The sequence below is a fragment of the Callithrix jacchus genome, chromosome 1 (assembly GCF_049354715.1).
Source record: "Callithrix jacchus isolate 240 chromosome 1, calJac240_pri, whole genome shotgun sequence".
Classification (NCBI taxonomy): domain Eukaryota; kingdom Metazoa; phylum Chordata; class Mammalia; order Primates; family Cebidae; genus Callithrix; species Callithrix jacchus.
Genome location: NC_133502.1, coordinates 157,901,060 through 157,925,573, shown reverse-complemented (window position 1 = coordinate 157,925,573; position 24,514 = coordinate 157,901,060). Strand labels below are relative to the sequence as shown.

Here is a 24,514-nt window from a genome sequence, read left to right as displayed (position 1 = left end):
CAAAACCTACTTTATTGAGAATTTTTAGCATAAAGGGCTGTTGAATTTTGTCTAAGGCCTTCTCTGCATCTATTGAGATAATCATGTGGTTTTTGTCTTTGGTTCTGTTTATGTGATGAATTACATTTATAGACTTGCGTATGTTGAACCAGCCTTGCATCCCTGGGATGAAGCCTACTTAATCATGATGAATTAGCTTTTTGATATGCTGTTACATTCTGTTTGCAAGTATTTTATTGAAGATTTTTACATTGATATTTATCATGAATATTGGCCTGAAGTTTTCTTTGGTTGTTGTGCCTCTGCCCAGTTTTGGTATTCGGATTATGTTGGTCTCATAAGATGAGTTGGGGAGGATTCCCTCTTTTTGTATTGTTTGGAATAGTTTCAGAAGGAATGGTACCAGCTCCTCTTTGTACGTCTGGTAGAATTCAACTGTAAACCTATCTGGACCGGGGCTTTTTCTAGTTGGTAAACTATTAATTTCTGCCTCAACTTCAGCCCTTGTTATTGGTCTATTCAGGGTTTCAACTTCTTCCTGGTTTAGTCTTGGGAGAGTGCAAGTGTCCAGGAATTTATCCATTTCTTCCAGATTTACTGATTTGTGTGCATAGAGGTGTTTGTAGTAATCTCCAGTAATTTCCAGAGAAATACAGACTATCATCATTTTTTTCCCAATAATAACTGGTTTCAATATTTAACTACTGCCAGGGCAGAATACCTGACATGGAGAAAGAGAGCACATCTCTGAAGTCCCTGAGGTGCAGAAGGGCATTCAACACAGTGAGGGCTGCTGGTAATTCATGAAATGCATTCTGAAGTCATCCAGAATGGAGGCTGCAATCTGCTGTCCTTGGGAGGTTGCCTTATTGTGCTCCTGGATATCACACAAAAGCTGCAATCCTTCTTCTTCAACTAACATTTTGCAGTATTTGCTGGGATTTTTACTGCAGACGTGATACATAGCCCATACTGTCCAGAGCTGAACCTCTGGTTGAGAGAAGTTGATAAGGAGCAGGAAAAATGTCTTGAAAGATCAGATCTTGCAGAAGAAAATGCCTCTGGAAGTCATGGGATATCCAAAGTTGTCTGTCAGATGTCAGGTGGGCTATGATACCTGCAGCAAAATAGCTGACTTCCATTTCCCTGCTACAGAGTAAATTGTTGATATGCTTCAGCACGTCTTCAGTCACCAGCTTGGCAGAAGGCTCTCTGACTTCTGCTATGTTGTTCAAAAGACCAAGTACTTTGCTTTGTATTGCTGACTTTGAAAAGGTCTCCAAGACTTGGATGAAGATTTCCAATCCTTGATTTTCAATAAAGTGCTTGCAGGCAGCTGGAGACTCGTCTGTAAGATTCCAAAGTGCTTTTGAAGTAAACAAGAGGGTGACATCATCTAAATTCTCAGTAGTCTTTTGTTTTACTATTGCTAGAAGTTCCTTAACTGCCATGAAAAGCTCTTCAAGCTCTGCCGTTTGCTGAGGTGAAAGCTGCAGAGCTAGAATAGAGGTGACACTCGCTGCTATTGTTTTCATCTTGGGGTTTTCATGCTTACAGAGCCATCTCATAACAAACTTGGCAGCACCAAACCTGTCAAACAGAACATCCACAAGAATCCTGGAATTGGTTAAGGAGAGAAGACAATTCTTCTGTAACTGTTGGTAACAAGGGAAATTTTTCAGAGCCTTGAAAAGTAGACAGGTGACCTCTGACAACAGGCGAACAGGCATCCCCTTGGCCAGGCCGTGGTGTGTTAGGTTGAGAGCGCAAGCACTAGCTGTGAATTGCACTGGCAAATCCAACGGTGATTCCTCATTCCTACAGTCACAAGCTTTAAAATAGCAGGCATGGTTACCTTCATTGACAATGTCTCTGTGAATAGCCTGTAGAGGGCTTCCTTCATAAAACATGATCTGTTCCTGTATCGGCTCAGTGCTTCTGAAATCTGACTCATATTGACTCCTCCAGCAACCCTCAAGCCTTGCTTTGTAGTAAAGAAGTCAGAATAGCCAGCATCTGTGGCCAATAGTCCCACAAATTGCATGGCAGGCCACTGTCGCATAAACAGTTCTACAGCTGCATCAGTGATGCAATTGCTCCCAGAAATACCCAGTGACACGACATTGGGCAGGATATCCTTCTGCTGTAGCAAATGAAAAGCTAGGTCTGATTTGAGTTGCTTGTGATCAGAAATGTCAAGGTGAAGCAGACATTTAAGTTCTCTAATGACTGCAAGAATTTGTGGTTTGGTCATGGTCAGGCATTTCAGATAGTGCATTGTGAGAGGCTTCAATCGATCCTTACAGGTAAGCAGTGCAGAAATATCCGTGACCAGAGTACTAGAGATACCCAAGCTTTCCAGTCTTGGTAACTGAGAAACATTAGCCAGGTCTTCAGTATGAAAACAAACATTAAAAACACTTAAAATGCAAAGACCAGTGAGCTGACCAAAGAACAGTACTCTTGAATTTTGAGAGATGCTTGTTGAGTCCCTGGAGACACTGGAGGTTTTGCTGCATCCAGCTATTGCTACAGAGTCCACTTAGGATGTCTGGGACTGGGAGGTCAGCGTGTACTGCAGTAGCATTCAGTTCAATAAGGTTATGATGGCAGAAGGCTTTTATGAATGCAGGTGCAGATATTTAGCTTTTTGGATATTGGCCAGCTTCAGTTTCATTTGGTTGCCTCGGAAAATGCTTGCTGTTCTGTGGTAATGTCCCCTTTATTGTTTTTTATTGCATCTATTTGATTCTTCTCTCTTTTCTTTTTTATTAGTCTGGCTAGCAGTCTATCTATTTTGTTGATCTTTTCAAAAAACCAGCCCCTGGATTTGTTGATTTTTTGAAGAGTTTTTTTGTGTCTCTATCTCCTTCAGTTCTGCTCTGATCTTAATTATTTCTTGTCTTCTGCTAGGTTTTGAGTTTTTTTTATCTTGCTCCTCTAACTCTTTCAATTTTTATGATAGGGTGTCAATTTTAGACCTTTCCTTTTTCCTCATGTGGGCATTTATTGCTGTGAATTTCCCCTAGACACTGCTTTAAATGTGTCCCAGAGATTCTGGTACGTTTGTCTTCATTCTCATTAGTTTCAAAGAACATCTTTATTTCTGCCTTCATTTCATTGCTTATCCAGTCGACTTTCCAGTGCCAGTTGTTCAGTTTCCATGAAGTTGTGTGGTTCTGAGTTAGTTTCTTAATCCTGAGTTCTAATTTGATTGCACTGTGGTCTGAGAGACTGTTATGATTTCCATTCTTTTGCATTAGCTGAGCAGTAATTTACTTCCAATTATGTGGTCAATTTTAGAGTAAGTGCTATGTGGTGCTGAGAAGAATGTATATTCTGTGGATTTGGGGTGGAGAGTTCTGTAAATGTCTATTAAGTTTGCTTGGTCCAGATCTGTGTTCAAGTCCTGGATTTCCTCGTTGATTTTCTGTCTCGTTGATCTAATATGGACAGTGGAGTGTTAAAGTTTCCCACTATTATTGTGTAGGAGTCTAAGTCTCTTTGTAGGTTGTTAAGAACTTGCTTTATGTATCTGGGTCCTCCTCTATTGGGTGTGTATATATTTAGAATAGTTAGTTCTTGTTGTATTGATCCTTTTACAATTATGTAATGCCCTTCTTTGTCCTTTTTGATCTTTGTTAGTTTAAAGTCTATTTTATCAGAGACTAGGATTGCCACCCCTACTTTTTTTTTTTTTTTCTCTTCATTTGCTTGGTAAATGTACTTCCATCCTTTTATTTTGAGTCTATGTGTGTCTTTGCACATGAGATGGGTCTCCTGAATACATCACAAGGATGGTTCTTGGCTTTTTATCCAATTTGCCAGTCTGTGTTTTTTGATTGAGTCATTTAGTCCATTTACATTTAAGGTTAATATTGTTATATGTTAATTCAATCCTGCCATTTTGATGCTAGCTGGTTGTTTTGCCCTTTAGTTGGCATAATTTCTTCATTACATTGTTGGTCTTTACCATTTGGTTTGTTTTTGCAGTGGCTGGTACTGGTTTTTCCTTTTGGAGTTTAGGGCTTCCTTCAGGTGCTCTTATAGGGCAGGTCTGGTAGTGACAAAATGTCTCAGCAATTGCTTGTCTGTAAAGGATTTTATTTCTCCCTCGCTTATGAAGCTTAGTTTGGCTGGATATGAAATTCTGCGCTGAAAGTTCTTTTCTTTAAGGATGTTGAATATTGGCCCCCACTCTCTTCTGGCTTGTAGGGTTTCTGCCGAGAGATCCGCTGTGAGTCTGATGTGCTTCCCTTTGTGGGTGACCCAACCTTTCTCTCTGGCTGCCCTTAGTATTTTTTCCTTCATTTCAACCCTGGTGAATCTGATAATTATGGGCTTTAGGGTTGCTCTTCTAGAGGAGTATCATTGTGGTGCTCTCTGTATTTCCTATATTTGAATGTTGGCCAGCCTTGCTAGGTTGGGGAAGTTCTGGATAATATCCTGAAGAGTGTTTTCCAGCTTGGATTCATTTCCTCTGTCACCTTGCAGTACACTGATCAAGTGTAGATTAGGTCTTTTCACATAGTTCCATATTTCTTGAAGGCTTTGTTCATTTCTTTTCACTCTTTGTTCTCTTTTCTTGCCTTCTTGTTTTGTTGTGCTTCTTGATGTGCTGTGTTTTTCAGCTACATCAAGTCGTTTATGTTCTTCTCTAAGCTAGTTATTCTAGTTAGCATTTCTTCTAACCTTTTTTCAAGGCTTTTAGTTTCTTTGCCTTGAGTTAGAACATGCTCCTTTAACTCAGAAAAGTTTGTTATTATCCACCTTCTGAAGCCTGCTTCTATCAATTCGTCAAATTCGTTCTCCGTCCAGCTTTGCTCCCTTGATGGTGAGGCATTGTGATCTCGTGGTGGGGGAGAGGAGTTCTGGTTTTTGATGGTTTCATTCTTCTTGTGCTGGTTTCTTCCCATCTCCTTGGATTTATATAGTTTTGATCTCAGGTAGCTGCTTGGGGAGGCAGCCTTTCCACTGTCTGCCTGAGAGGTGCTACTGGGCTGCCACGGGTTCAGTGGAGCTGCTGCGTGTTTTATTTACTCAGGAAAATTAGGCTGGCTTCTGCAATGGCGGCTTCCCTTCCCCTGCCAAGTTCAATAATTCCTGGTCACTCTCTAACTGATGTTCTGGGGGTAAAACTTTGGAGTGAGAGTTTTTTAGCCTGCTGGGCTTTGTGGAGGGGGGTACCCCTGCCATATGGGTGGTTTCTCTGTTTTCGGTTCCCCTTCTTTTTGGCTGGCTTTCTGGCTTTCGCGTCAGCCAGTGCTTCCACCTGGCTCTATGCTGACAGCCCCGGCGCTTGGCCAAAGTTGCTGTTCTGTCTGTTCAGGCAGCTCGCTGAGGCTTTTCAGCCTGGCAAAGATCTCCTACTCTGTGGGTTGTAGAGGGCTTGGGTGGAACACTGTATCCAAACCGAAGTCCCAGAGGGGGAGATTCCCTCAGTCCTCCGGTCGGTTGCACACACCTCCCAGTCTTACCTCAACTTGCCCCATTTGGTTTATACCCACTGTCCAACCGGACCCACAAAATGAAGCTGGTACCTCGTTTGGAATTGTGGAGACCACTCAGTTTCTGTGTCTCTCTCACTGTGAGCTACTTTCCGGAGCTGCCTCTTATTCAGCCATCTTGGGATCCCCTCAAAAATATCTTAAAGGAATTAAAGTGAAATAAAGACATTCTTAGATGAGAGAAATCTAAAAGAAGTTGTCATCAGCATATAGGCTCTAAAATACTTGCTAAAGGAAATTCTTCAGGCTAAAGGAAATAATACTAGATGGAAACATGGAATGTCAGGGCTTAAAGAAAAGCAACAAACAAGGTAAAAATACAGATATGTAAAATACTATTTTTTCCTCAATCTTTTAAAAATATGTATGACTGTTGAAAGCAAAAATTACAGCATTGTCTGGTGGAGGTTTGGACATACATTGATATAATAAATATGATACCTATAAAATAAAAGGAGAAGGGTAAAGAGAACCATATGATTTTAAGGTTTTTACATTTTACCTAAAGTAGTAAAGTGCTAATTCTAAATATACTGTAAAAGTTTAGGTATGTATGCTATACTCCCCACAGCAAATACTAAATAAGTAAACAAATAAACAAATAAGATACAAATATATATATATATAGCCAAAAAGCCAATTGATAAATTGAAATAAAATACAAAGTATACTTAAATAATCAAAAAAAAAAAAAAAAAAAAGCAGGAAAGGGGCAAACCAGGAGCAAAAACCTAGAAGAACAAACAAAAAAACAGGTAATAAAACAGTAGACCTAAATTTGAATATACCAATAATTATACTAAATGTAAATGGTCTAAACACAGCAATTAAAAAATAGAGGTAGTCAGGCACAGTGGCTCACACCTGTAATCCCAGCACTTTGAGAGATCAAGGCAGGCAGATCACCTGAGGTCAGGAGTTCAAGACCAGCCTGGCCAGCATGATGAAACCCCATCTCTACTAAAAATACAAAAATTAGCCAGGCATGGTGGCACAAGCCTGTAATCCCAGCTGCTAGGGAGGCTGAAACAAGAGAACTGCTTGAACCTGGAAGGTGGAGGTTGCAGTGAGCCAAGATTACACCACTGCACTCCAATCTGAGCAACAAGAGCAAGACTCACTCTCAAAAAAATAGAGGTTTCCCTACTGGATTTTTTAAAAAGAACGAACTAAGTACTGCCTACAAGAAACCAACTTAAATTATCTATGTTTTAGAGACCAAATCTTGCTATGTTGCTCAGACTAGCCTTGAGCTCCAGAGCTCAAAGGATCATCCTGTCTCAGCCTTCCAAGTAGCTTGGACTACAGGCACACACCACAGTACCCAGAAAATTTAAAAATTTAAACATAGAGACATAGGTAGGTTAAAAGGAAAAGAATAGAAAAACATATACCAGAAGAGTAACCAAAACAAAACTGGCTGGACACAGTGGCTCATGCCTGTAATCCTAGCACTTTGGGATGCCGAGGTGGGAGAATCTCTGAAGGCCAGGAGTTTGAGACCAGCCTGGGCAACATAGTGAGACCCTGTCTCTACAAAAGAGTAAAAAATGAGCCTGCTTACTTCTTCCTCCCCTCTTCCTCCTCATCACCCCACCCTTCATCCCCAGCATGCAAAGAATGGTTCTGTCTTCACTATATTTTTACCCAGGTCTGTTATGCAAATCATTTGAGCACCGAAAGCCAAGGCTATAGAGAGCTGTTATTGCACCACTGCACTCCAGCCTGGGAAAGAGAGCAAGACCCTGTCTCAAAAAAAAAAAAAAAAAAAAAAAAAAAACAGCTAACATGGCTATGCTAACATCAGATAGAGTAGACATCAGAACACAGAATATTACCAGGTATAAAGGAGGGACATAACATAATAATGAAAATGTCAGTTGGTCACTTTAACCAAGAAGATATCACAATCCTAAAAGTACATGCACTTAAAACAGATCCTGAAAATACATGAAGCAAAAAATCTAACAGAATGGAAAGGAGAAACAGATAAGTCTACAATCCTACTGGAAAGGTTCAACATTTCCCTCTCAGAATTGACCGGACAACCACAGAAAATTGGTAAGGATATAGTAAGCCTGAGCACTCTCAAAAAATATAATTTTTTTTTTGGTGGGGGAGGGGGGAGACAGTCTCACTCTGTCACTAAGGCTGGAGTGCAGTGGTGTGATCTCAGCCAGGTGTAATCTCAGCCCACTGTAATCTCTGCCTCCCAGGTGCAAGCGATTCTCCTGCCTCAGCCTCCTGAGTAGCTGGGATTACAAATGCCCGCTACCATGCCCAGCTATTTTTTGTATTTTTTGTAGAGATGGGCTTTCACCCTGTTGGCCAGGCTGTTCCCAAACTCCTGGCCTCAAGTGATCCACCCACCTCAGCCACCCAAAAGGATTACAGGTGTGAGCTACTGCACCCGACCTCAACATTTTTAGAGGTTGAACAGAAGAGTATACACTGTTTTTCAGTTCGCATGGAACATTCAACAAGATAGTTGATATTTTAGGCCATAGAATAAACTTTAACAAATTTAAAAGAGTTCAAATCAGACAAATTGTGAATAATATTCTACTATTCTACCACCATATTAGTACAGATAGTTACTGACTTCCAATAACTTAAGATTTTTCAACTTCACAATAGTGTGAAAGCAATATGCATTTAGGAGAAACCATATTTTAAATTTTCAGTTTTGATCTTTTCTCAGGCTAGCAATATGCAGTATAATATTTTCTCATAAGGCTAGGCAACAGCAACAAGCCAGAGTTCCCGGTCAGCCATGCAATCACCAGGGTAAACAACAGATCCTCAACCATGAACTGTGTTCCCAGATTGCACTAGGCCATTTTTGCATTGGTATAAAGAAATAACTAAGATCAGGCAATTTATAAAGAAAAGAGTTTTAATTGGCTCATGGTTCCACAGGCTGGGCATCTGCTCAGCTTCTGGGGAAGCAGCAGGAAACTTACAATCATGGTGGAAGTCAAACGGGGAGCCTGCATGTCACGTGGCCAGAGCAGCAGGAAGAGTGGCCAGAGCAGAGTGGATAGTGCCACTCACTTTTTAACAGACAGAGCTCACAAGAACTCTCTAAGTATACAACATCAAGGGGGATAGTGCTAAACCATTCACGAGAACTTCACTCCATGATCCAATCGCTTTCTATCAGGCCCCAAGTCCAACACTGGGGATTACAATTCGATGTTAAATTTGGGCAGGGAAACAGATCCAACCATATCACAGATGATTTTGCCCAACTATAGGCTATGGAAGTGCCCTGAGCATGTTTAAGTTTGGCTAGGCTAAGCTATGATACTCAGTAGGTTAGGTGTATTCAATGCATTTCCAACTTACTGCATTTTCAACTTACTATGGGCTTATTGGAACCTACCCCCCATAATACAGGAAAAAATATGGAAGATTTCTTATGACTTTCATTGGCATGTGTGTTGGGGTATTAGAGGTATTACTTTCTGCTATACACTTTTGTATTTCAATACTTAATAAGGTCTATGTATTAATTTGTAATCAGAAAATAGTCCTGGGGGCTTTCTATTCTCACTGTTTGACAGGTATAGACAGTTTTCTTAATCCGTAACCCAGATCTCTCAAGTTTCCCTGTGGCTTGGAACACTTAACTCGCTAGACTATTGGAACCCATGTGATTCCAGTACTGTTAAAACCCAATGCGCTTTGGGTACACACAAACACAAAGATAGAAACAATAAACACAGGGATTCCAAAAAGGAGAAAGGGAGGGGAGGAAGGGTTGAAAACCTACCTATCAGGTATTATGTTCACTACCTGGATCATTAGAAGTTCAAACCTCAACATCACACAATATACCCAGGTAACAAACCTACACATGTACCCCCTGAATCCAAAAGGATAAAACAGGCCTGGTATAGCTGCTCACACCTCTAATCTCACCACTTTGGGAGGCCAAGGCAGGTGGATCACCAGAGGTCAGTAGTTCAAGACCAGCCTGGCCAACATGGTGAAACCCCATCTCTACTAAAAATACAAAAATTAGCTGGGCGTGGTGGCGCACGCCTGTAATCTCAGCTACTTGGGAGGCCAAGGCATGAGAATCACTTGAAACTGGGAGGCAGAGGTTGCAGTGAACCAAGATCACGCCACTACACTCTAGCCTGAGCAACAGAGCGAGATCCTGTCTCAAAAAAAAAGAAAAAAGAAAGAAAAGAAACAAAACAAAACAAAAAACCCAATGCCCTCGGTCCCCTTCACCTCACTGCCTCCCTTGGTTCATGCCTCATTTCCGGCAGCAGGTGGCCATCACCTTCTCAAAACCAAGAATCAAAATCATGGTTCTCATGTTAAGCTTCATGTCTTTTTTTTTCATTAACTGATTTATTCTTTACTGCTTTGGGTTAAGGAGAAATCAGTTATGTGAATTTTCCTCTTGTTTGAATTATATAGAAGCCAGGAATTTATTCCACTTATGAAAAGAAAGAACGTAGAACTTTGTATCAAAATCCAGATTTAAATCACAGTCCTGTCACTTACCAGCTGTGTGACTTTGTGCAGCTTATTTTATTCTCTGGGCCTCAGTTTTTCCATCTGTAAAATTATTTGAGAGAGACGAAAACTATACACTTGCAAATACTGTAATCATACCTCTTCTCCTTCTCCATCCACCAAGAAAAGTTCTGTCTTGTTTTCCTTGGGCTCTCCTTCCACCCTATCACCCTACCCCTCATCCCAGCATATGAAGGATGGTTCTGTCTCCACTAGAATTTTTCCCCCCAGGTCTGTTATGTAAATCAAAGTAATTTTTTTAATATTTCAATTTATATGGCAAAGGACATAGGGCTACTAGGATGCAGGAAGAGGAAAAGGAGGAGGAGAAGAAAAGGAGAAAGAGAATGTTAGAGGGTCTGGGTGCAGTGGCTCATGCCTATAATCCCAGCACTTTGGTAGGCTGAGGCAGGTAGATCACCTGAGGTCAGAAGTTCCAGACCAACGTGGCCAACATGGTGAAATCCTATCTCTACTAAAAGTACAAAAATTAGCTGGGTGTGATGGCAGGCACCTGTAATTCCAGCTACTCAGGAGGCTGAGGCAGGAGAATCACTTGAACCTGAGAGTTGGAGGTTGCAGCAAGCTGAGATCACACCATTGCACTCCAGCCTAGGCAACAGAGCAAGACTCCATGTCAAAAAAAAAAAAAAGAGAGAGAGAGAGAGAATGTTAGAGGAAACTGAAACAGGAAGGGATTGAGAGTATTTGTCTTTTAAAACCAAGCTAGCTTGAAAGATTTGGGCTATAAGTTTAGAGTGGGGAAAGAGAGAAGCTAGGTGTGAGACAGGCGACAATGAATGGATGGTGGATAGATAGATGAGAGACAGAACAAATAGGAAGGGAGAAAGGAAAGCAAAGATAAAAGAAGAGGAGAGTGTTTAGGTAATGGATATACTCTCTTTCAGGGCTTTTTTAAGAGACAGAAGTAAAAATTTGAATTATTTTGCACGCCAGCTTGCCATTTCTCAGCAAACAATGGTTCCTAGTAGAGGTTACTGAGTAATGCTAGTTTTATACAGGCCACAAGGAATAACCCTTTTAGCTCTCACAGAGAGAGAGAAAAGGTCCAATGAGATCATAGACAGGAAATTATAATTGTTTTATTATTTAAGTTTCTTTTGGCTTTCCACTTGAATCTGAGCTCAGACCAGTTACCCAATGCTGTGAACACAAAATAGCTTGGGTATCAGGGAAACTGTAGAATCATACAGTCTTTGCTTAGGTCTTTGAGGAAGGTACAAGTGTTACCTTATACATCTTTCAGTCAAGCCCCAATGCGTTAGTTTTGATCATGCAATCTTTCTTAGCCTACATCCCACTGTGAGGCCAAACTCTGTTCCTTTCTCTGCCTCTTTCACTAGACTGAACATTTTAAGGAAGGAATGCTGCTGCTCATCTCTGTGAACCCCCACCTCACAGGAATCTAAAACATGTTAGGCAAATAAATTTGGGATATTCTGAGTCATTAACAGATTTTCTCCCTATCTGTCTCTGTCTGTCTCACTCTTACTCTCTATCTCTCTCTCACAAACACACACATACCCAATTGCCTGAACTTAGAGAAAAACCTGGGGGAAAAGGGAAGAGGGGTGGATCCCAGAGCTGCCTGAGAAAACCTGGAGTTGACTAAGTTTCTGCCATCAGGAGGAAAGAGTTTAATTAAAGTTATAGGAAAATAAAGCTAACTTTGTTTTACAGATCTGAATTTTGAGCCCCCAAATTCATACTCACTACAGGTGTTTGATGAATGAATGAATGAATGAATGAATGAATGAATGAATGAATGAGGGGGGTACAGAGGTTCTGCTGCAGCAAGCTCTTGGTGGAGCAGTCTTGGCTGCTCTCCAAAAAAGATGGTAATTACTAAAAAGAGCATCTGCTTTCTAGTCCCCGCTTGTCCACTTATTATCTGCAGTTCCTCTAGTAGGTTACATATTTCTTTGAGCTTCAGTTTTCTTGTTTGTAAAGTGGGGATAATGATACCTGTCCTGCCCTCCTTACAATGTTATCATGAGGATCAAGTGAGATAATATATATGAAGGTACTTTATATGAGATTATAATAAGGGCATGGGAATCACTCCTATCTTGTGGTCTGAGAAACAAGAGAAAAGTAAATGAACTCAAGAATCAGAAATTCATGGTACCCCTCTTCTCAACCAAACTGTTTTTCTAGAACTGGCAAGAAACAGCAACAAAGTTTTCCCTGGAATCACATCAGCACTAACTGGCAGATAGCAATGACTGCACTCTCAACATCAGCAGAGAACACTTCATCAGGAAGACATTCTCGGGGCATGAAACATTTATTTTCATTGTGAAATTGTCTGTCTGCTATGTGACAACAAGCAAAGCTCTGGGTGACTATTCCTGTAAAACACGTCCTGTGCTTACTGCTCCTATTATGGGGTGAACAGACACGGCAAAGAATCAATTAAAACTCTGACACATTAAATGGAGCTCCAAGACCTGTTTCACAGGTTTCCCCAAAAGAAAATAATCATGTTACATTATGCTTTGGAAGCTGATCGAGGCAAGATTTCTGAGACAAGTTCTGAGGTTTACAAAACAGACTTTAGCTTTTCTAAATCGTTTTTTAAGTGCTATGTAAAGGATTACAGCATTCAGTTCTCCAGTCGGCCAATAGCATCATGGTGGAGCAAGAGGGATTATCCATTGGGCATCCTCCAGAAAACTGTAAGTTTCTTTCAAAAACTGCATTTAAAGAAATGATGAAAATATTGCAGCGCTTACATTTATGCCCATTTTGAAATGCAAACCAACATTAAGGAAGGAAAATCAGAGGAATATTAAAACTGAAATTCCTTCCTATGTTTACAACAGGGCTCTAATACAAAAAGAGGCAGCCATTGCTGAGAAACTCCCTTAAAATAAATTCTGGAATTTCAGGAAATCTCACAAAAAGTGAATGAGAGGGTTTATGGTAGAATACGAATAATGTTTGTGGTTATCACAGCTTAAACTACACTTCTATGACAGCGAGTGGGAATGTGAATGATAAGAACAATGTGGTTTTGGCTCATTCAGACATCTGTGGAAACCACCTCTCGGTCTCACTGACTGAATAACTTCTGTCTCTCAACCTGAACAAACAGAAGAGATTTTGAAGTTCAGGCAGTACATTTTCAGAAGTGCTGCCTACAAATGAGCTTCAGTGGAAATAAAGAATTGAGCAGGACCAAAGGAAGTCAAGCGTCAGCAGTGATCATTGTGGAGGGACCAGGAAGGCTTGCCAACACAATTGGCGTGTCAGGAAGTGATCTAGGGCACTCAGCTAAGCCCTAATCTTTCATATTAATGCAGAAGCAAAGAACTAGAAAGAAAAAACATGAGAGTAGAGTGTAAATGTAACAATTTCAAGTCATTTCACCAGGAGAGAGAGAGCCAGGAAGACAGAGAGAAAAAAAAGGAAACCCGGAGTATGTGGACAAGACTCGACCTGCCCACTCACATGTTCAGCTTTGGTTTAGACCAGGACATTTTCAGAGGAAATGCTCTCATGGTGCAGGAATCCGTTCAGCTAGGAAAGTAAAAATGTTTGTCAATTCTGTTCAAGTAATCTGCCCTACCTCTTTTCTTCTGAAGTGTAAGGAGTTGAGGAGTGGGTTAGAAACTCCCTTTTTAGCCAACAGTACTACTCACTGTAATTTTTTTTTAAAACTTTTTGGTTCTTTTCTTGTTTAAGTTGCTATTTAAATCCTTAAGGACCCCTCTATTACTTGGAAAAATACTTTTTTGCACAATAATATGTACTTGTGTTTGTTAATGCTTTCTTAATCTTTTTAGAACAGAGGCTTTGTAGGCTATTGATGAGGGTTCAGAAAATGCCAGGACTTTGGAGTCTTGGAGTGCTGCCAAGGTCCTTGGGGGCTATAGAGAGGGAGGGTGTTGAGGCAGGTCCATGCTCTGCCCCGTGCTCTTCCCTTCCCTCAAATGTATACTCCAACCACACTGGGCTTTCATTTGTGAGTTCATATTGGGGGGTAAGGAGAAGGGAAGAGCAGGGAATATTTTCACAAGTTAAAGCAAACAAAAAAAATGAATAACACTAAAATATTCAATCTTCTCATTGACAGAAGAGAATTTAACTTCCCAGAAACATAGAAAGTTCATCAATGGCAAGGCAGCAAGAGAAGCCAGGTCTAAGGAGGACTAGCTCTTCCAAACCTTTTTCTTTCCCTTTGTTCAAAAGAGTTGCCAGGGTCTTTTCTGCCTTACCTACCTGTGTCCCCACTTAGCTCTTCTCACATTCAAAGCCTTACAGACACCATATCTTCCCTAAGGATAAAGCTGTGTGTAACCCATCCAGTCCAACAAACATTCATTGAGTACCCTCTTTGCAAAGCCCTGTGCCAGGTACTGGAGATTCACAGATAACACAGTCCTTACCTTTGGATACATATACAGCCTGTTATAATTAAAGGTGTCATATTATCGTGTTATGACAAAAATTGTCTTGAATGAACTGTATTATTGGAACACAAGAGAAAAGAGGGAAAATGGTTTGATGGTTCTTTAAAATGTGTAAGAGCAAACTGTGTGGCACAGCAACTCCATTTGTAGGTATATACCCAAAGGGATTGAAGATCAGTGTACATGGATATGCACACACCACTCACAATAGCCAAAAGGTAGAAACAACTCAATGCCCATGAACAAATGAATGGATAAACAAGTTGTGTGATATATCCCTACAACAGAATATTTCTCAGCCATAAAAAGGAATGAAGTTCTGATAAATATGACCATGTGGATGAACCTTGAAAATATTTTGTTAAGTGAAAGAAGCCAGACAAAAGGTCAGATATTGTATTATTCCATTTATATGAAATATCCAGAATAGGCAAATCCAAAGAGACAGAAAGCAGATTGGTGGTTGTCAGGGGCTAAGGGAGTAGAGAATGAGGAGTGACTGCTTCATGGTACAGAGTTTCCTTTTGGGGTGGTGAAAATGTTCTGCAACTAGACAGTAGTGGCAGCTGCACAACATTGTCAAGGTACTAAATGCCATAGATTGTTCTGTTTAAAATGGTTAATTCTACGTTACTGAATTTCACTTTAATTTTAAAATGAGAAAGAAAGATAAAGAGGAAGTAGAGGGCTCTAAAGAGGATGTGTGGCCAGATGCAGTGGTTCACACCTGTAATCTCAGCACTTTGGAGGCTGAGGCAAGCAGATAACTTAAGCCAGGAGTTCAAGACCAGCCTGGCCAACATGGTGAAACCCTGTCTCTACTAAAAATACAAAAATGAGCTTGGCGTGGTGGTATGTGCCAGTAGTCCCAGCTACTCAGGAGGCTAAGGCACCAGAATCACTTGAACCCAGGGCGGGCAGAGGCTGCAGTGAACTGAGATCATGCGATTGCACTCCAGCCTAGGTGACAGAAATTCTGTCTCAAAAACAAAAAACAAATAACCAAAAAAAAGATGTATAAAAGCCAGAAGATAAGCTTATCAGATCAACTGAAAATCAGCTCTTGCAAGCCTGGAATGTCTTTGGACTTTATTTATCCTGGGAGAAGTGGGAGAGCTGGTAAGGATATTTAAGCAGGAACATGACTGGATCAGGTCTGTGTTTTACACCGAAATTTTTAAGTGGAAGCTGACAAGAGCAGGGAGGTTTCTGGACCCATGGAAATGACATGTGGAGTCTGCCGACCAATGAATGATCATAAAGAATGTACCAGAATATGAAATACCTGACTGATCATGTTTCAGATAACTCTGTAATCATCTTTCACAAAATTCAAACTCAGGAATATTAACTAGGATGAGAAATACGAGCCACAACTCTTTTTCAAATTGATTTTTAAAATACCATACGCCCATCTTTTTGCACATCCTACCAGCTTTGGCATTCCACAGAGCTTTTAAAGTAAAATTAACCTGCTTCATCGTCCTCCAAAGATTACTCATAAAGACCTGTCTTTGAACAAATATTTCACCAAGGAAGTAAGTCTGTTCTGTTTTTTATTATAGCAAATTACAGTCCAAAAACAGGTTTAGAAAAAGAGCTATGATCCATGTTTAATACATTTATTTTTTCTCAGTCTGAATTGTAGTCACTTTAGCATGTCCAAAACTACTGCACACGAACTTTTTAAAAGAGCCAAGAGTTCGATCTATAGTGGGAGCCAAAAGCAGACCCCAGAGAGCCCTGAGCAGCCCCACCGCCACCGCCGGCCTAGTTACCGTCACACCTGGGAGGAGTTGCAGCTGCTGTAGCCGGTCCCAGTCACCATCACCTCAACCATGAACAGCCAGGCTGAGACCCAGCAGCCGCCCTCCGCCGCCGCGCTCAGCACCGCCGACACCAGGCCGGGCACTGCGGGCAGCGTCGCAGGGAGCAGTGGCCCAAGCGGCCTCACAAGGGCGGCGCCTACCGGCGGGGGAAAAAAAAGTCATCCCAAGGAAGGTTTTGGGAACAGTAAAATGGTTCAGTGTAAGTAACGGATATGGTTTCATCAACAAGAATGACACCAAGGAAGATGTCTTTGTACACCAGACTGCCATTCACCAGCGGGCGCGGTGGCTCACGCCTGTAATCACAGCACTTTGGGAGGCCGAAGTGGGCGGATCATGAGATCAGAAGTTCAAGACCAGCCCGGCCAACATGGTGAAACCCCATCTCTACTGAAAACACAAAAATTAACCAGGCATGGTGGCACATGCCAGTAATCCCAGCTACTTAGGAGACTGAGGCAGAAGAATTGTTTGAACCCAGGAGGCGGAGGTTGCGGTGAGCTGAGATCACAACCTTGCACTCCAGCCTGGGCAACAAGAGTAAAACTCCGTCAAAGAAGAAGAAGAAGAAGAAAGAAGAAGAAGAGGAAGAGGAAGAGGAAGAGGAAGAAGAAGAAGAAGAAGAGAAGAAGAAGAAGAAGAAGAAAAGAAGAAGAAGAAGAAGAAGAAGAAGAAGAAGAAGAAGAAGAACCACCTCAGGAATTACCTTAGCAGTGTAGGAGATGGAGGGAGGAAAGAGCGCAGAAGCTGCAAATATGACAGGTCCTGGTGGTTCAAGGCAGTAAATATGCAGCCGACCTTAACCATTCTAGATGCCATCCATATCATAGGGGTCCTCTACGCAATTACCAGCAAAATTATCGGAATAGTGAGAGTGGGAACAAGAACGAGGAATCAAAGAGTGCTCCCCAAGGCCAGGGCCAACAACACCAGCCCTACCGCAGGTGAAGCTTCCCACCTAACTGCTAGTGGAGACCCAATGGGCGTCAGCCACAGTATTCCAACCCTCCTGTGCAGGGAGAAGTGACGGAGGGTGCTGACAACCAGGGTGCAGGAGAACAAGGTAGACCAGTGCAGCAGAATATGCATCAGGGATATAGACCAGTGCGGCAGAATATGCATCAGGGATATAGACCAGTGCGGCAGAATATGCATCAGGGATATAGACCAGTGCGGCAGAATATGCAACAGGGATATAGAGCACGATTCCACAGGGGCCCTCCTCACCAAAGGCAGCCTAGAGAGGATGCCAATGAAGAGGATAAAGAAAATCAAGGAGATGAGACCCAAGGTCAGCAGCCACCTCAACGTTGGTACCACCGCAACTTCAATTAGCAACGCAGACGCCCAGAAAACCTTAAACCGCAAGATGGCAAAGAGACAAAAGCAGCTGATCCACCAGCTGAGAATTCGTCCCCTCCGGAGGCTGAGCAGGGTGGGGATGAGTAAATGTCGGCTGACCATCTCTACCATCATCTATCTGGTTCAGTCATCCAAAAAGAAGAAATGAAATTCCAGCATAAGAAATGAACAACAGATTGGCGCTGAAGACCTTAAGTGCTTGCCAAAAGCCTGCTTTTTCTCAGTATTTCTTTAAAGGTTTTTAGATTGTCTCATACCTGATCAAGCTGAGATTTTTAAGAACTTCATTTTTAATTTGTAATAAAAGTTTACAACTTAAGTTTTCCAAAAAAGTCAACGAACTGCAAGCACCTGTTAATAAAGGTCTTAAATAATAATAAAGAGCCAATGGGATTATTTTGTACAGAGAATAGAAATCTGAACAAAACCAGAATGAAAATCTAATCTGTTCCATACTTACTGAAGTAGCAAATTCAATGGAACTGACCAGAACCATACAGAATCTATCAAATCAAACTTTAAAAGGGATCCAAAAAAATCTCCGTCTTGTAGTTAGTGTATCTGCCAGCCAGCTTCCATTAGTCTTTCGAGAGTGACTGACAGTGTACTGACAGAAAGCCCAGGACTGAGGGATTTCCTGGACTTACAGTGCTAAGATCGGAACATTTGGGCATTCATCTTTCACTCCCACCAAAATCCTTTCTAAAATTCTTAGATATTAGATTCATCTCATGTGGAAAGTAAAAATTAACAGCAGAAATGAAGAGGAAAGAGGAAAACTCAGGCATTCTTTTGTATCCATAATGTGGAATGAAATACATTCAAAGAGCTAGAACACATTTCAATTGAGTTCCAATACTCACAACTCCAAACCTGGGTCCCATAACAATGATGTGGCTTTCAAGCAGAATGGAAGGGAATTTTTTTTAACCTCCAAATCAATCACTTGGCAAATGCCTAGTGAGGTCCTACCATGGGCCATACTGAAAATCAAGTGTTGGGATCCAGAGATGAAGATGCACCAGCCTGGCCTGGGGAGATGCTCACAGGCTAGAGGCCAAGCAGAGGGGATGTACTGGGTAACAACCATATCTCACATGATGTAATTAATATAAGTAGAGCTCCTTGCTTCTAGGAGCCTGACATTTATATACATTACCTCTCTCATTCTCACAGCTACACCTCAAGGTAGGTATTATTATCCTTATTTTAAAGATTAAAAATAAAACTAAAACTGAAGCCCAAAGAGGTTATAGAACTTGCCCAAGACCACCCAGCTAATAGTGGCAGCAAGTGGATATAAACCAAGATTTTGAGCAAGAGCCAACTGATTCCAACAGCTCTGTCTATCCTGCTATTGCCAGGACCCTTTAGGCATGATCATGGGTAATAAGATCAAGGCCATTCCAGTTTCTAACGTTAATCCAGCTTGTCTTAGCCTTTCATCAGAGAGCACTCTAACTATACTCTGAGCTGATAGCACAAATGCCAGGTTTTCAACATTCATGCTATGATAGGGGCAGGATGGGGGTGGGAAAACCTAGATATTATTGAGGTTTAACTAGTGGACAATTGAAAATTGCTGCTAGGGGTTAGATCAAGATGACATCTACAGAAGAAAACGTTAGAGAGAAGCTTCATTACATTGGATATTTGGCAATGGTTTCTTGGATAAGACAGAAAAGGCATAGGCAGCAAAAACCAAAATAGACAAATTGGGCTTTGTCACAATGAAAACATTTTGTGCATTAAAAGACACTCTCAACAGAGTAAAAGAGCAAGTCAGAGCATGGGATGAAATATCTTCAAATCACATATCTGATAAGGCATTAATATCCAGAATTTATAGAGAACTCACAAAACTCAACAACAGAAACAACAAAAACCCAATTCAAAAATAGGCAAAGTACTAGAATAGACATTTCTCCAAAGAAGATATATCAATAGCCAATAAGGAGATGAAAAGTTGCTAAACATTACTATTAGGAAAATACAAATCAAAGCCACAATGAGATATCACTTCACACCCATTAGAATGGATATTATTTGTTTTAAACACAGAAAATGACAAATGTTAGCAAAGGACGTGGAGAAATGAGAACCCTTGTGCACTGCTGGTGGGAATTTAAAATGATGCAGCTGCAATGGAACATAGTATGGAACTCCCTCAAGAAATAAGAACAGAATTGCCATATGATCCAACAATTCCACTTTTAGCTATATTCCCAAAAGAATTGAAAGCAGCAAGATATATTGATACAACATGTTCATAGCAGCATCATTCACGATACCCAAAAAATAGAAGCAACCTGAGTGCCTAACAACAGATGAATGGATAAACAAAATGTGGTATATTCATAGATGAAATAGTATTCAACCTTAAAAAGGAAGGAATCTCTGACATGTGCTTCAACATGGATGAACGTGTTGAAAACATGCTAAGTGAAATAAGGCAGTCGTGAAAGGGCAAATATGATATGATTCCACTTATATGAGTAGCCAAGTTAATAGAGACAGAAAGTAGAATTGTGGTTGCCAAGGGCTGATGGAAGTTGGGGAATGAGGAAATGTTGTTTAATGAGTACAGAATCTTAGTTTGGGATGACAAAGTTCAGGAGATGGGTAGTGGTTAGTGGTGATGGTGGCACAACAAAGCAAATGAACTCAATGCCATTGAACTATAATGTACAAATGGTTATACTAGTAAATGTTATGTTATAAATATTTTACCACAATAAAATAAGGAAAGATGGGCCAGGTATGGTGGCTCGCACCTGTAATCCCAGTGCTTTGGGAGGTTGAGGCAGGAGGAATGCTTAAGTCCAGGAGTTCAAGACCAGCCTGAGAAACATAGTGAGATGCCTGTCTCTACAAAAAAAAAAGTTAGAAAAGATGATATGCAGAGCATATGTACCTAGTAAGTGTAAATCCCTGCCCCCAACACATTCCATTTCATATGCTTTTAAAAAATCAATTCAAGAGTTCTTAATAGGTGTACAGTTTCAGTTTTGCAAGATGAAATTTCTGCGGATGGTTAGTGGTGATGGTTGCACAATAATGTGAATGTACTTGACACTAATAAACCGTGCACTTAAATGCTTAAGGTGGTAAATTTTATGGTAAGTGTACTTTACCAATTACAGAATGTTTTAATTCATTAGAAGATGAAAAAGCAAGCATTGCTACAAACCCACCAGAAATGATGAGGAGTTTCTGAATGATAGAGAACAGATAAGAATGGACTGAAAGGGAAACAGAAATAAAGGAGCCTTTGCTGGAAATACAAGAATTCCTGCTGTTAAAAAGGATCAAGGAAGAGGAGGAGTAGTTTTCCAGGAAATTAACCAGGCACTCTCTCAGACAGCGGTTCTCAGACTTGAGTGAGCATCATCAGTATCACCTGAAGGAATAGTTAAAGCGCAGAAAGATGTGCCCAAGCCCAGAGTTTCTGATCCAGTTGGTCTGTGGTGGAGCCTGAGAATTTGCATTTCTAATAAGTTCCCTGGTGGTGCTGATGCAGCTGATTCAGAAACCAAGATTTGACAACCACTTTGAGAAGCTGCTAAACCTGCAGCCCTTTCCCGCTCCTTCACGTGTCATGAGAGACAGACAAAGCATCTCTCCCAGGTGAAAGGACCGAGTATAGACACTGAGGTCCCAGGTTCCTAGAAAATTCAAGGGGTGGAAGACAAGGAATCCTTATACCAGAGAACAAGCACCAACACACAGCCTGTCCTCCCCCATGATGATGGGAGGCACTTACTTGGGCCATATCTACAATCATCATAAGCTTAACAGACATTTCTAAAGTCAAAGAAGAGTAGGCAGCCAAGAGTAACCAAATATTTAAGGAAAGCCAACATCAGAGAAGAACACCAGTATCAAGAAAGAAAGCACACAAGGAAGTAGAATAAAGACAATTAAATGTATAACTAATTGTATACATGTATAACTAATACTTTAAGTCTCTAGAGGCACACATATAAACACACACACAAGGAAGAAGAAGGAGGAAGAGGAGGAGAAGGAACAGGAAAAGAGGCTCTTATACACACATATAAATTTGAATTTTTAGATATAACATATATAGAGAAAAAAGTGCACTAATATTAACAGCACAGCTCAGTGAATCTTTACACTGTATATACCCTTGACATAACCATCCCGATCAACATGAAGAATATATCCAGCCCTGCCAAAATCTTTCCCGATTAATAAACACTACTTTGCATTTACTCACCATTGATCAGTTTTGCTATTTTTGAACCTCATATAAGTGAAATCGGAGATCGTGTACACTTTTGTGTAGCTAGATCTGTGTACAGATCTAGCTTCTTTGGCTCATCTGTGAGACCCATCCTCTTCACTGTGCATAGCAGTAGTCTGTCCTCTTCGTTAATATGTAGTATTCCATTGAGGAACATATCACAGTTTATCTTTTCTCTCTACTGTTAATGCACATTTGCATCGTTTCCAGTTTGACTTTTATAAATGATGCATCTAAGAATGTTCATATACATGTCTTTTGCTGAACATTGGAACTCGTTTGTTTTGGGTATATGCCCCGTGACATTGTTTGGACATAAGATTTACTTATGCTAATTTTTAGTAAATACCGTCAAGTAATTGACCAAAATGGCTGTATTCACCATTAACATATGAGGATTTCAGTTTGTTCTATATCATTGCCAGCATCTAGATATTATAATGCTTTTAATTACAAGTGATGGGGAGATGTCATGTGCTTTTACATTGCATGAGCCTAATGCATAATAATGTTGAACACTTTTTCATTTGCTTATTGACTCTTTGGAGGTCCTCCTCTGTGAAGTAATCCTTACACTTTTTAGCCTATTTTTGAATTAGATGGTATTCTTATTGATTGGTAAAAGTTCTTTATATATGCTGATTATGAGTCCTCTGTCATATATATGTGTATTGCTCATATCCTTTATCAGTCTGTGGCTTGCCTTTTCTATGTTAATGGTGCCTTTTGATGAATGGAAGTTATTCATTTTACTCATCTATTTTTGTTGATATGTAATAGTTGTACATGTTTTAAGGGTACATATGATATTCTCATACCTGTACAAAACGTGTTATGATCAAACCTGTGTAATTAGGATATGCATCACCTCAAACGTTTATCTTTTTACTTCAAGTTGGGAACATTAGAATTCTTCTAGCTATTCTGAAAAATATACAATAAAGTACTGTTAACTATAATTTCCCTATTTACTATCAAATACTAGAACTTATTCCTTCTAATTATGAGAAGTTATTCATTTTATTGTATTTTTATTTATTTACTTACTTATTAAGACAGGGTCTCACTCTGTCACCCAGGTTGGAGTGCAGTGGCATGATCTCTGCTCACTGCAACCTCCCCCCACTGGTCTCAAGGGATTCTCATTCTTCAGCCTGCTGAGTAGCTGGGATTACAGGTGTGAACCACCATGCCCGGCTCATTTTGTGCTTTTAGTAGCAACAAGATTTTGCCATGTTGGCCAGGCTGGTCTCAAACTCCTGGCCTCAAGTTATCCGCCCACCTTGGCCTCCCAAAGTGCTGGGATTACAGGCATGAGCCACCACACCCAACCAGAAGTTATTCATTTTAATGAAGTCAAACTTATCAAGCTTTTCTCTCATGGCTTATGCTTTTTTGTACCCTATTTTCAAATCTTTGCTTACCTCAAGATCATGAGGATATTCTGTTATGTTGCCCTTTAGAATCTTCAGTATTTTATCCCTTTTATGTCTATGATTCATTTTGACATTTTGTGTATGGTGTGAAACATCTAGCTTTCTTCTTTCTTTTTTTATGAATATCCAAGCACCGTTTACTGAAAAGTTGATACATTCTCCAGTGACTTGCTTAGAATATTTGCCATGAATCCAATGACCATTTATGGGTGGGACTGTTGCTAGCCTCTCTATTCTATTTCCTTTGTCTACTTATTTATCACACTATCTTAATTGCTATAGCTTTATAAGTTGTTATCAGATATTGAAAGTCCTCAGCTCTGTTCATCTTGTTCTATTGCCTTGGCTCTTCTAGGTCCTTCCCTTTCACAAAATGTTATTTTTGTTGTTTTGTGGGTTGTTTTTTTTTTTTTTTTTTTTTTTTGAGACAGAGTTTTACTCTGTCATCCAGGCTGGAGTGCAGTGGGTCAGTCTCAGCTCACTGCAACCTCCGCCTCCCGGGCTTAAGCAATTCTCCTGCCTCAGCCTCCCGAGTAGCTGGGACTACAGGTTCGTGTCACCATTCCCAGTTACTTTTTATATTTTTAGTAGATATGGGGTTTCACCATGTTGGCCAAGCTGGCCTCGAACTCCTGACCTCAAGTGATCTGCCTGCCTCAGCCTCCGAAAGTGCTGGGATTACAGGTGTGAGCCACTGAACCTGGACTATTTTTTACTTTTTGAGACAAGGTCTTATTCTGTCACCGATGCTGGAGTGCAGTGGTGTAAACACAGCTCACTGCAGCCTCAACCTACTAGGCTCAAGGGATTCTCCTGCCTCAGCCTCCTATGTAGCTGGGGCCACAGGTGTGTGCCACTATGGCCAGCTAATTTTTTTACTTTTTTTTTGTAGAAATGAGGTCCTACTTTGTTGCCCAGGCTGATTTCAAACTCCTGAGCTCAAGTAATCCTCCCACCTCAGTCTCTCAAAGGGTTGGGATGATAGGAATGAGCCACCCAACTTCACATATATTTTTAAATAAACTTATCAATTCTGCTTAAAAAAAAAATAGGCAGGTGTTGAACAATGAGAACACATGGACACAGGGAGGGAGCACTACACACTGGGGTCTGTTGGGGGAAAATACTGGAGGGAGAGTGGAGG

General features: G+C 40.7%; 2 pseudogenes; one reads left to right on the top strand and one right to left on the bottom strand.

The window, feature by feature from the left end:
* Positions 1 to 697: 697 nt before the first annotated feature.
* On the bottom strand, positions 698 to 10,156 carry LOC100404222 (protein zyg-11 homolog A pseudogene; annotated as a pseudogene).
* A 6,143-nt stretch (positions 10,157 to 16,299) lies between these two features.
* On the top strand, positions 16,300 to 17,832 carry LOC100403856 (Y-box-binding protein 1-like; annotated as a pseudogene).
* Positions 17,833 to 24,514: the final 6,682 nt, after the last annotated feature.